Source organism: Lontra canadensis, unplaced genomic scaffold (assembly GCF_010015895.1).
Source record: "Lontra canadensis isolate GAN:19392208 unplaced genomic scaffold, GSC_riverotter_1.0 scaffold36, whole genome shotgun sequence".
NCBI lineage: Eukaryota > Metazoa > Chordata > Mammalia > Carnivora > Mustelidae > Lontra > Lontra canadensis.
This window is the reverse complement of record NW_022631030.1, coordinates 2,403,278-2,416,141: the sequence shown is the minus strand read 5'-3', so window position 1 is coordinate 2,416,141 and position 12,864 is coordinate 2,403,278.

Here is a 12,864-nt window from a genome sequence, read left to right as displayed (position 1 = left end):
TATTTGACAGAAAGAGATCACAAGTAGGCAGAGAAGCAGGCAGAGAGAGAGGGGGAAGCAGGCTCCCCGCAGAGCAGAGAGCCCGATGCTATGGGTGGGGGGAGGGCTCTATCCCAGGACTCTGAGATCACGACCTGAGCCAAAGGCAGAGGCTTAACCCACTGAGCCCCCCAGGCGCCCCACAGGAACATATTTCTGGTGGCATCTCCATCCTATCTCACTCCTCCTCACTTCCCACACACAAGCTCCCCTTTCCTGGGAGGTCCCATTCAGAGTCTGTGTTTTCCAAATAGTCCCAGCTGGTGATAGGTAAAAACAACTTTTCTGACTATGACACAGATTGATTGAAAACTATCCAGAGAGCTTGTGCTTCAAGTTGTTTTTCCATGAACAATGATGAGTTTTATGAATCCATCCAGATTCTTTAGTCTGGTTTCCCTATTGATTAAATGCCACCCTAAAGGGAGAAAATATATAAATCCTGACAAAATATCTGTGGACTAATTGGAGTCCTCAAAGGGGCAAAAGTAAAGGGGACCTAATGTAAACCTAGGACTTTAAGAATGGTAAGCGTCAAGACTGGCCTGGAATTTAGGAGACTGCTTGGCATTCCATTAGTTATAGTAATGAAACGGTGGTTTCAGAGGACCTGGCATTTCAGATGTGGAAAAAAGGAGGGAAAGCTATGTGGCCTGAGAATGGACACGTGACGTGAATTCAGGGAATTTCTGTGGGTAGGACCCAAGATCAGATGGTTTATAAAAAGTTTTAAAAAAGTGTGGTGCATTGTTAAAACAACATGAAAAAAATGTTTTGACCTAAGAAAACAAATTTGCTTACACCTTCACAAATAAACACATTTTCATTTCCCTCAAGAACCATACATTTCCTAATTTCTTAATTTAAACATTTCTTAAATTTAAAATCTCTGGGGTTAGGCCAAATGTTAGAAATACAGTAAAAAATATTTTTATACAGTATTGGGACGCCTGGGTGGCTCAGTTGGTTAAATGTCTACTTTCAGCTCAGGTCATGATCCAGGGGTTCTGGGATCTAGTCCTGGGTCATTGAACTGAGTCCCATGGCAGGCTCCCTGCTCAGCGGGGAGCCTGCTTCTCCCTCCTGCCTGCCTCCCTACCTCATTTGTGCGCTCTCTCTTCCTGACAAATAAAATATGTAAAAAATATACACAGTATTACAAAAGCATTTTTGCTGCCACCACTGGCAACTTTTAATTTGTCATGGTCTTTTTTTTTGTTTTTTTTAAGATTTATTTACTTGACAGAGAGATACACAGTGAGAGAGCGAACACAAGCAGGGGGAGAGGGAGAAGCAGGCTTCCCACTGAACAGGGAGCCTGATGTAGGGCTCGATCCCAGGACCCTGAGATCATGACCTGAGCCGAAGGCAGAGGCTTTAACCCATTGAGCCATGCAGGCGCCCCTGTATGTATTCTTCTTTATTGCCAAATAGTATTTTGTTGTATGGCTATTCTGCAATTTGCTTATCCAGTCAACTCTTAAGAACATTTGGTTTGTTTCAAGTTTTGCTAATTATGAATAAGATGAAAGTTCATATAGAAGTCTTTGTAAAGGTATGTGTTTTCACTTTTTTTCTGATAAACATTTAGGAACAGAATTGCTAGTTAAATTGCAAGTGCATGTTTCCCATTGTAACAAACTGCCCAGCTGCTTTTCATAGTGATTTTTCATCTTATCCCCCCCTGCAAGCAGCAGCGTATGAGCATTCGAGTTGTGGATCCTTGACGACACATGATGTTGTCAATCTTTTTAATGTTAATGGGTAGGTGGTGATATCTCACTGTGATTTTATATTTATTTATTTTTAAGATTTTATTTATTTATTTGACAGAGAGAGACACAGGAAGAGAGGGACACACAAGCAGGGGGAGTGGGAGCGGGGAAGCAGGCTTCCCGCTGAGGAGGGAGCCTGATGTGGGGCTCAATCCCAGGACCCCGGATCAGGACCTGAGCCAGAAGCCCAACAACTGAGCCACCCAGGCACCCCCTCACTGTAATTTTAATTTGCATTCCCCTGATTATTAATAAAATATTAAGCATCTTTTCATATTCTTTTTGGCCACTTACAGTATCTTCGCCCCAACAGTATCTTTCAAAGAACACAATTTTTAACTTTGACAAAACACAATTTATCTTTTTTTTTCATTTATGGTTTGTGTTTTTGTGTCCTATTTAAGACATCTTTGGGGCACTTGAGGGGTTCAGTTGGTTAAGCCTCTGTCTTTGGCTCAGGTCATGATCCCAGAGTCCTGGGATCAAGGGCTTGCATCAGGTTCCCTGCTCGGTGGGGAGCCTGCTTCCCCCTTTCCCACTGCTGCTCCTCCAGCTTGTATTCTCTCTCTCTGTGTGTGTCAAATAAATAAATAAAATCTTTTAAAAAAAGGAAAGAAAGAAATCTTTGCCTACTATTACAATGAATTTCTTCTGTTTTCTTCTAAGAGTTTTTACAGCTTTAGCTTGTGTATTTCAGATAGTAATCCTTTTTTTTTTTAAGATTTTATTTATTTATTGGACAGACAGAGATCACAAGTAGGCAGAGAGGCAGGCAGAGAGATAGAAGGGGAAGCAGGCTCCCCACAGAGCGGAGAGCCCCACGTGGGGCTCAATCCCAGGACTCTGGAATCACAACCCAAGCCGAAAGCAAAGGCTTTAAACCACTGAGCCACCCGGGCACCCCAATAGTAATCCTTTTAAAGGTGATTTTTGTGTGTGGTGTGAAGTGAAGGACAAAACTGTTTTGCATATGGATGTGGGATTGTTCTGGCCATGTTTGTTAAAAACTTTTCTCCACTGAATTATCTTGGACCCTTTGTTGAAAGACAATCGACTGTGTAAGTGTGCGCCAACTTCTTTTCCGTCCATCTCTATTATCTACCTTTATACCAATACTAAACTTTCTTAATTACTCTATGTAGTAACTCTTGAGATCAGATAGTGTTAAGTCATCCATCTGTCTTCTTTTTCAAAATTGTTTTGAGTGTTCTAGGTCTTTTGCATATCCATATAAATTTTAGAATGAGCTCATCAATTTCTGCTAGAGGCCTTTTGAAATTCTGATGGAGATGCATTGACTCTATACATCAGTTTGGGGAGAATTGACTCCTTGACAACCCTGAGTCTTCTGATTGATGATTTTTTTTTTAAAGATTTAATTTTATTTTTAAAGACTTATTTATTTGATAGAGTGTGTGCACAGGGGGAGGAGGGTGGGAGAGGCGGAGAGGAAGACAGAGAATCTCAAGCAGATTCCCTGCTGAGCCTAGAGCCCAACAGGGGCTCAACACGGGGCTCAATCCCATGACCCTGAGATCAAGAGCCAAAACCAGGAGTTGGTTGCTTAACCGACTGAGCCAGCCAGGTGCCCCTGATTGGGGATTACTGTTTACTGTGCCATTATTTTAGATCTTCTTAAACTTCTCTCAGCAATATTATGTAGGTTTACATATTTGATAAATTTATCCTTAAGTATATATAATATATCCTTGACATTTATGAGAAAATTTCGGTCTTTGAGAACACTCCATTTTTGAGAACCGCATAATGGCATCCAATTTTCTGATGAAAGTTCTTGAAATTTTTAAGCAATCACTTGATCTCTGTTGTGACTGTAACAATATGCTTGAGGAGAACTAAAGAGACCCCAATGCCAGGCTGAAATTCACACCCTATCTAGGCATCTGGGCCTTGCTTTCCTGCTAAATGCTTTGTTTTTGTTGCCCCCTACCTTGAAGAGACTTTCATTCAAATTTCCACCTTATTAAAATTACAAATCCTTCTATCGTGGATTTTCAGGCTCTCTCTCAAGATAAAAACCTGAATTCTGAAGCCAAGAGAACATGGATGTTTCCACCGTAGTATGCATCTCCCTCTTTGAATCCTTTGTTTACAAGCCTTCTTCCCTAATTCAATATGCGTTCTAGGCAGGGGCCTTGTCTTCTTTCTCCTTATAACCCCAGTGCCAGGAAGTACCTGGCAGAATGAATATTTTTTGGTAAATGGTGGATGAATAAAGTCAAGGTCAATTTTCAGGCCTCAAGAAAGGAGACCATAAAAGCTGAGAGGAACAGAGGCTGGAGTTAAAGTCAGGAATAAGACTCAGCAACAGGAATCCTAAAAGACTGGAGATGCAGTGGGAAGTTGAAACTCGGGAGTTAACCTGCTGGAGTCCAACTTCATTCTGGCAGACAGTTTCTTTTGTCTGCTTCAAAAGCTGCATATTCTTCTTCTTCTTCTTCTTCTTCTTCTTCTTCTTCTTCTTCTTCTTCTTCTTCTTCTTTTTTTTTTTTTGAAGATTTTATTTATTTATTGGACAGACAGAGATCACAAGTAGGCAGAGAGGCAGGCAGAGAGAGGGGAGGAAGCAGACTCCCTGCTGAGCAGAGAGCAGGACGCAGGGCTTGATCCCAGGGCTCTATCCCAGGGCTCTATCCCAGGGCTCTGGGATCATGACCCGAGCTGAAGGCAGAGGCATAACCCACTGAGCCACCCAGGCACTCCTAAAAGCTGCATATTTTTAAAGGCAATGTTCGAGTCATCGACATGACATTTTCTTCAGCTCAGTCGATACTTACTGAATGCTTACTCTGTGCCAGGCACGCTGCTAACCCATGCAGAGAAAAGATGAACAGGGTAACAACCTCCCCTCAAGGAACTCATGGTCTAGTCATAGATATGGTCTGCTTGGGATTCTTTCTTCCTCTGCCCCTCCCTGCTGCTCTCATTCTCTTTCTCTCTAAAAGAAATAAATAAATCTTTTTTAAAAATGTGCTTTTGTGTGTGGAACTTGACCCACCACCGGTCACTCTCTCCTCGGGTTTACTTCCTCTCCCCTGACTCTGAAGGTAGACATAGTCTACCCAACTTCCCTATGCAGTCACTTCCCAAGAAAAGCCTCAAAACCTTTCCACTTTGCAGATCTTACTGCAAAACCACGAAAAGAAAGCTAACAAGAGATAAGTAAACTAACTCAGAGGAGAAAGTGACAGAGGTGAATTTCATAGTTTGTATAGAAATAGTGCTTGGTGATTAGTTTGACTGCCTCTATGATGGGTTTGGGAACCTCAAAGACTTCTGTCTTGGCTTTTATTGTTGAAGAATGGGCATCCCTAACACTGCTCCCCAGCTTCTCTAATCCCCCCACACTTTTTTTTGTTGTTGTTAAGGTCGCTTAATTCCACATCCGTGCCACCTTCCTCACAGTTCACTGGGCTGTATCATAATTACTTAACACCTGCCTCTGGCCTCTCCTTTTAATTTCCCTGGCTAAGTATAGGTCAGGAGAAGATCTTTCTCCTTCCTTCCCGTCCTTCTCTCTTCCTTCCCTAAGCCCCCAAATGCTCTGGTGCCAGGCATTCAGCCCATGATCATCGTGGTTTTCTTCCACTGTAAACTCTTGGGACTCCTGGGCTCTAAGTCTACGCTGTAGTGACTTGCTCTCTTTTCCTCTTAAAGTCCAGTTTCCTTATTGTGGTTTTTGTTTTCTGCTCCTTTTTATGTCTCTAACTGCCTCCCCAGCGTCATCTCCTACTCCTCAAATCCACCCATGCCTCAGGCAGACCCCACCGCTCATTTTCCCATGTCTTTGCTCTGGCCATCTTCTACCTTGACTGTCCTTTCCCCCATCCTCTAGCCCTGGAAATCCTATTTCTCCTCAAAGCCTTGCTCAGTTCTAACAGCCCTTCCTCTATACGGCTTTCCCTGCTTCCTCAGCTAGAAGGAACGTGAACGGGTGACAGTCCCCTGCTCGGGATCTCTTTCTTCATGAAAAGGCTATCATGTTAGGTAGGTGAGGACCTGATTCTCAGAAAGGTGTCACGTTGGATAGCTACTTGCTAAAATATTTTATCTAAGGTGTTAGTAAGCTGATAAAGTTTAACTTAGGAATATGTGATGTAGGCAACTACAGTAGACAGCCTATATCACTGAGAGTCAGGAGGCCTAAATTTGAATCCCAGCTCTGATTCATCCTTCCTTCCTTCTTCCCAAAATGAGGCTGGCCAGGTGATGCGGGCCCTGGAGTCCGTACTAAACGCACATGGAAATCATTAAAAGACTTTAAGGAAGGTGTAAAAAGATCCAATTTCTCTTTTGGGAGTGTTTTTTTGTTTTCTTTTTTTTTTTTTAAATATACTTAGCATTTGCCATTTTAACCATTTTTAGGTGTACAGTTCAGGGGCATTAAGTACATCCCCATTGTTGTGAAATCATCCCCAGAACTTGTTCATCTTCCCAAACTGCCATTCTATAAAATAATAACTCATTATTCCCCCAACCACCTACCCCAGCCAACATCAACCACCATTCTACTTTTTGTTTCTCTGAATCTGACTATGCTTGGTGCCTCCTACATAAATAGAATCATATAGTATTTATCCTTTTGTGTCTAGCTTTTTCACTCAGTGTAGTATCTTTGAGGTTCATCTATGTTGAAGCTTGTGTCAGAATTTCTTTCCTCTTGGGGCACCTGGGTGGCTCAGTGGGTTAAGCCTCTGCCTTTGGCTCAGGTCATGATCCCAGGGTCCTGAGATCGAGCCCCACATCGGGATCTTTGCTCGGTGGGGAGCCTGCTTCCCCCTCCCTCTCTGCATGCCTCTCTGCCTACTTGTGATCTCTCTCTCTGTCAAATAAATAAATAAAATCTTTTTTAAAAACTGTCTAAAAAAAAAGAATTTCTTTCCTTTTTAAGGCTGAGTAATATTTTGTTCTATGTATACACAACCCCACCCCCAATATTTTGTCTATCCATTCATTCATTCATGGACAATTGGGTTGTTTCCATCTTTTAGCTATTGTGATTAGTGCTGTATGAAGGTACAAATATCCATTCAAGTCCCTGCCTTCAATTCTTTTGGATATATACCCAGAAGTGGAAATGATGGATCATGCAGTGATTCTTTTTCTTTTCCTTTTTTTTTTTTTTAAGATTTTTTAAATAATAGAATGAAGGGGAGACAATATATAAGACAATATGTAAGGCAATTGCTGCTACAGAGTGTCTCTGCCTGTAGGCCTCTCAAAGGACGGAGCTAGGGAAGAAACATACCGGCACTAACGTGTATACACAAGGAGTATCACTATTTTTCCACGTATCTACTGGTATCTATACGGAGTTAAACATAAGTTCACTCTGATATCTCCCACTATGACCCAGTGCCATATGGTTCATTCTAGTTTACTCCCCTTTCTTCTCCATAACCTCTCACTCCAACAGGGAGAAACCTGGTTCCCACCATCTGCCATCCACATACTTACTTGCTCGTTCCCAGTATCCTTGTATGGTAGTTTAAGGATTGTTAACCCATACCTCTAAGGCAAAGTGTACATATAATTCCTTTTGTCTTTCGTCTTACGGTCTACGGTCTAGAGTCCCCAAAGTTTTTAAGGCAACACCTCTCTTTCCCCACCCCCTTCCGTGAAATTATGTCACTTATAATACAGTTCGATTCTTTTTTCCCAACCTGCATTCCATTCTAGGATTTTTCTCTCCTTCCAGTTGATTTTTTTAAGTTTGCATACATAAAGATGCATTGTTTGTGTTATAAAGTCCTAATTGTTTTGACGGATAGTGTCATGATCAATATATTTTTTTCATTCATAAACAACAGTGTGAGAAAAAGTAAAATGAAAGTGTGCAAGGGAAGAGGACAAGGAAGAAGCAAATAGGTGTAAATTATTGGCCAAGTTCCACTTTTTAAGTTAGGCACTAAGGTCATTACATAAATAATAAACAAATAAATAATAGATAAGCCCACACACGGACCAATGTTAGTAGGTACATATGTACCAAGGATTATGAGTTATGATTATGATCAAATTGTATGGGTTTTCTACCCCCATCAAGGTGGAAAAGGGGCCATCTGTCATCCACGGAATTTTTAATTGAAAAGGTCAAAAACTGCCCATGTGTTCCTTGATGGATGAGGGGATGAATAAAATGTGGCGTATACATAAAATGGAACATTATTCAGCCTTAAAAGGAAGGAAATTCTGTCACAGGCTATAATACAGATGAACCTTGAGGACATGATACTAAGTGAAATAAGCAGGTCACAAAAGGACAAATGTTGTATGATCACATAACACGGGGTACCTGGAGTAGTCAAATTCACAGAGGCAGAAATTACAACAGTGGTTGCCAGCAGCTGGGTGGGGGGTACACTGAGCAGTTAGTGTCTAATAGGCACAGAATTTCCGCTGGGGGAGATGAGAAAGTTCTGGAGCTGGATCATGGTGATGGCTGTGCAACAATGTGACATGTACTTAGTGCTGCAGAACCCTCCACTTAAAGATGGTTAAAATGGTACATTTTATGTTATATGTACGTTATCACCGTGAAGAAGAAAAGGCAAAGACCGAAGAAACAGGTTTGCTCTTCCCTAACAGGAGTCAGAGCGAACTGTGTGTGGGAATTAAGACAAGGTCTCCTTGAGTTCTTTTACCCCAGCATCAAGAGTGAAGAAGGGTCCCTGCCCTGGCGCATGAACCCAACTAAGAGCACACATCTCTCTGGTTTTCTATCCCATCAGGCATCAAAGAGGGAGTCCCTACCTCCAGACTAACCCCTAGTTTCCTGAGCAATCTCAGCTTCTTCAACAGGTGTCAAAGTGGAGTCTGCATCTGGTATGAATTTGCCCCTCCTCTAACAGGGTCAAGAGTGAACCAGAATACTTGAGAAACTGACCATGACCTTTGCTCTCCCTCAGGCCTTCTACCTACATCATCGGAAGACAAGAGGAGACATGAAGTGGGACTGAAAAGTCAACATCCATAGACTCCCTTTCCTCCATTAATGAGGGTGAAAGATGATGCCCACGTATCCACTACCTCCTAGTCCCCAACGACATTCAACTGACTTGAACTTCTGTCTTGAATCCATTAGAACTATCTCATGATGTCCATTACCTCTGTTTATGTTTCAAAAAGCCCATGCAATCCCTTCTATTGGAAGAGACAGACTTAATATCCCCTGATGCTGGGCAGTTTCAAGAGTCACTGAGCAACAAAGTAGGTCAAGGTGAAGGGGGTATGACTACTGTCTGTTTGCTCAACTGTGCCCTTCCAGCCCCTGAGGGAGGGGGACTGGCTCAGCATACAAATATGTTGAATCCTTGGCCCGGCAACTCTCAGTCATGGCATAAGCACCTGCATACATAGCCTCCATCTGGGCCTGCTGTGTCATCCTGGGGGACCTAAGGACAAAGGGAATCTGTACAATTAGGCTGGTACTCCTGCTGTTGGCTGTGCTGTAAGTACGAAACTGTCTTGCTCTGATCCATTAAGTTTCCCTGTCAGCATTTAACCACCAAGGAATTGTGTAAACCAACCCCCTCCTTGCCGAGTTGTCATCTTCGGAGTCTTACTATTTCCTGCCTTCCTCTAAGAGGTTGAGGTTTTGAGGTTCTTCCTTCACACTTTATATCCCACACCCTAATCCCCATAAAGGTTGGCATATCCTCTACTGGGTCCCTTCTCTCACTCTTCCTGATTCTTAAAACTCTACCACTCTTTACTCTGAAATTCGTGATCCATTATCAGCAAAATCACCTATATTCTCAAATATTTCTCAGATAGTCCCTCCATCTTCTTACCCTAAAAGCCATTTCAGGTGGTGGTTTTATTTATTTCCACGACCGTCATGCCTTTGGGTCTGGACTTGGGATAGGTGCTCTGCCACTTTCTGATCATCCCTAGTCTTTCTTCCTCGATAACCCCAAGATTAAAATCTCATGCTATCAGATAATATCTGTTACCCCTCATAGCTCTGGTGATGTATTAACATCCTCCCCACCCCAATATACCCCCTCATTTATTTACTAATTTAGCTCCTGGCTTATTCTCCAGAATTGCTCATGTCTTAATTCTTGGTAATCTCAATAGACATTTACATGAACACCCTGCCTCTCAGTCCCTTGACCACCTCTCCTCTGTTCCTATTGTTCTCCACCCTATTTCCCATTTTATTTTATCGATATCCACAACCTTTCATCTGGGCCATGCATTTCACTCTCTGACCAGCTGTCACTCTTTTCTGACCACCATATGCTTGTCAGTTCCCTGAAACCCACAGTCTTCAATCCCCCCAGGACCTCCTGTCCTCCTCATACCTTTTCACTCTACTCTCTCCCCTGATGTCCTCTCTCCCCTTCTTACCCAGTTTAAATTCCATGATGAATCATTTTATCAGTACCTCTGCGTGTATTCTAACTCTCTTACCCTTTTCTTGATTCATCATATTTATCTGGCACAACTACAACCCTGAATACATAAACACTTTCACCCGTTCTGAGAAGCTGAGAGTGACTGAAGCAAAAACACAGCCACACTGGCTGGTCCCACTTTACAATCCAGACCATGAATTTCAAGTGTCTCCTTTTGCTGCCTAGTGATCATGGTGCAGTACATACATGATAGGTGACAGAGTTGGTTCACATATCGAATCTTCTGGAGAACTGCACAGCCTCTCACTCCTCAAAACATTTTAACTCCTGCCTAGATCATGACCTTGGCTCCTACTTTCCTGAGAAATTTGAAGCAAACAGAAGAAGACCACATTTACCCATCTTCCTATGATCATGGGTAAACTCTCTGTGCTCTGCTTTAGGCCAACCCATCCACTGTGCCCTAGACTCCATCCCTGTCATGTAGTGAAGGACATCCCTCCAGCAATTGTCCCTTCTTGTTCCAAAAAGCCTAATTTTTCATTCTTCAGATAATTCTCTTCAGCATACAAACATTTTCCTTCTTCCTCAATGTTTTTCTTCCAGTATCTGTTGGGCTAACTCCTTCACCTCTCTCTCTTTTTTTTTTTTTTTTTTAAGATTTTACTTATTTATTTGACAGATCACAAGTAGGCAGAGAGGCAGGCAGAGAGACAGGAGGAAGCAGGCTCCCCGCTGAGCAGAGAGCCCGATGCGGGGCTCAATCCCAGGACCCTGGGATCATGACCTGAGCTGAAGGCAGAGGCTTTAACCCACTGAGTCACCCAGGCGCCCCTCCTTCACCTTTTCAAGTCTTTGCTCAATGCCGCCTCTTCAGTAAAGCGCCTCCTGACCACCCACTCCCAACACCACGGAATTCCTGATCCTGTTGTTCTCTTAGTTTTTTCCATCATATTTGTCCCCTTCTGACACATTTTATAGCTTATTTTAAAATCCTTTTTTTAAAAAAGATTTTATTTATTTATTTGACACACAGAGAGAGATCACAAGTAGGCAGAGAGGCAGGCAGAGAGAGAGAAGCAGGCTCCCTGCTGAGCAGAGAGCCCGATGTGGGTCTCCATCCCAGGACCCTGAGTTCATGACCTGAGCCGAAGGCAGAGCCTTAACCCTCACTAGTCATTCCCCTCACTAGTATTAAGCTTTATAAAGGCAGGGATCTCTGTTCTGTTCGCTGATATATCCTTGTCTCTAAAACAGTCCCTGCCCTAGTAAGAGCCTCAGCAAATGTTTGTGGGAACAAAGGGTGACTGAGCCTGAGGCCTAAGAGAAACCTCACCAAAGGACATACAACTAAACTGGAATAAAGGGAAAGATCTACCAAACTCCTGAATGGGAAGATTGAAAACAATTAAGATGTCAACAACCGAAGACAAAAATTAAATGAAATTCCACTTAAAGTTCCACTTCAATCTGTAAAAAAAAATTTAACTTCTCCTATATTTTAATAATACACAAAACAGAGAGAATAATATAGTGGACCCCTATGTTCCCAACCCTAAGCTTAAATAATTATCAACTTACTGCTATTTTTAATTTGCCTTATCCCCCCTCTACACTCCCAGATGATTTATTATTTTTATTTTTCTCAAATTGTTTACTTTGAAGAACTTAAACTTACAGAAGAGTTGCAAGACTCAAACAGGGCACCTGGGTGACTCGTGGGTTAAGCCTCTGCCTTCGGCTCAGGTCATGATCTCAGGGTCCTGGGATCGAGCCCCGTGTCGGGTTCTCTGCTTCCCTTCCTCTCTCTCTGCCTGCCTCTCTGCCTACTTGTGATCTCTGTCTGTCAAATAAATAAACAAAATCTTTAAAAAAAAATCATTCAAACAAAGGAACACCCCAGATTCACCAATTATTAATATTTTGTCACATGTCCATATTAACATAAGTATATTCTATCCTCTTCTGCCTCTCAGAAAAAATAAAACTAGCTATGTATTAAAATACACATGCAAGGGGGCTCCTGGGTGGCTCAGTGGGTTAAAGCCTCTGCCTTCAGCTCGGGTCATGATCTCAGGTCCTGGGATCGAGCCTTGCATTGGGCTCTCTGCTCCTCAGGGAGCCTGCTTCCCCGTCTCTCTCTGCCTGCCTCTCTGCCTGCTTGTGACCTCTCTCTGTCAAATAAATAAATAAAATCTTTATTTTATTTATCCCTGCTGAGCAGGGAGCCCGATGTGGGGCTCGATCCCAGGACCCTGAGACCATGACCTTAGCTGAAGGCAGAGGCTTTAACCCACTGAGCCACCCAAGTGCCCCAACTTTGTGACATTTCATAACAGAGTATTAAATTTTGATAAAATTATCTCAGTGTTTATGTGGGAGAAAAAACATTCAACAACAGACAAGAAAATTATGAAAAAGAGCAATAATGATAAACTAGCCTTAACAGCTATTATGTCATAAAGCCTCTGTAAAAAAAAAAATGAAAATCGAAAAGAGGATCTAGAAATAGATTCAAATATATATGATAATTTTATATATTAAAAATGTGATTTGAATTTCAGGGAGAGAGCTGGTTTATTTAATATTTGATGCTAGAATAACTGACTATCCATCTTGAGAAAAAAGGTTTATTACTTCCCATCATATACAAAAAAATTCATTTT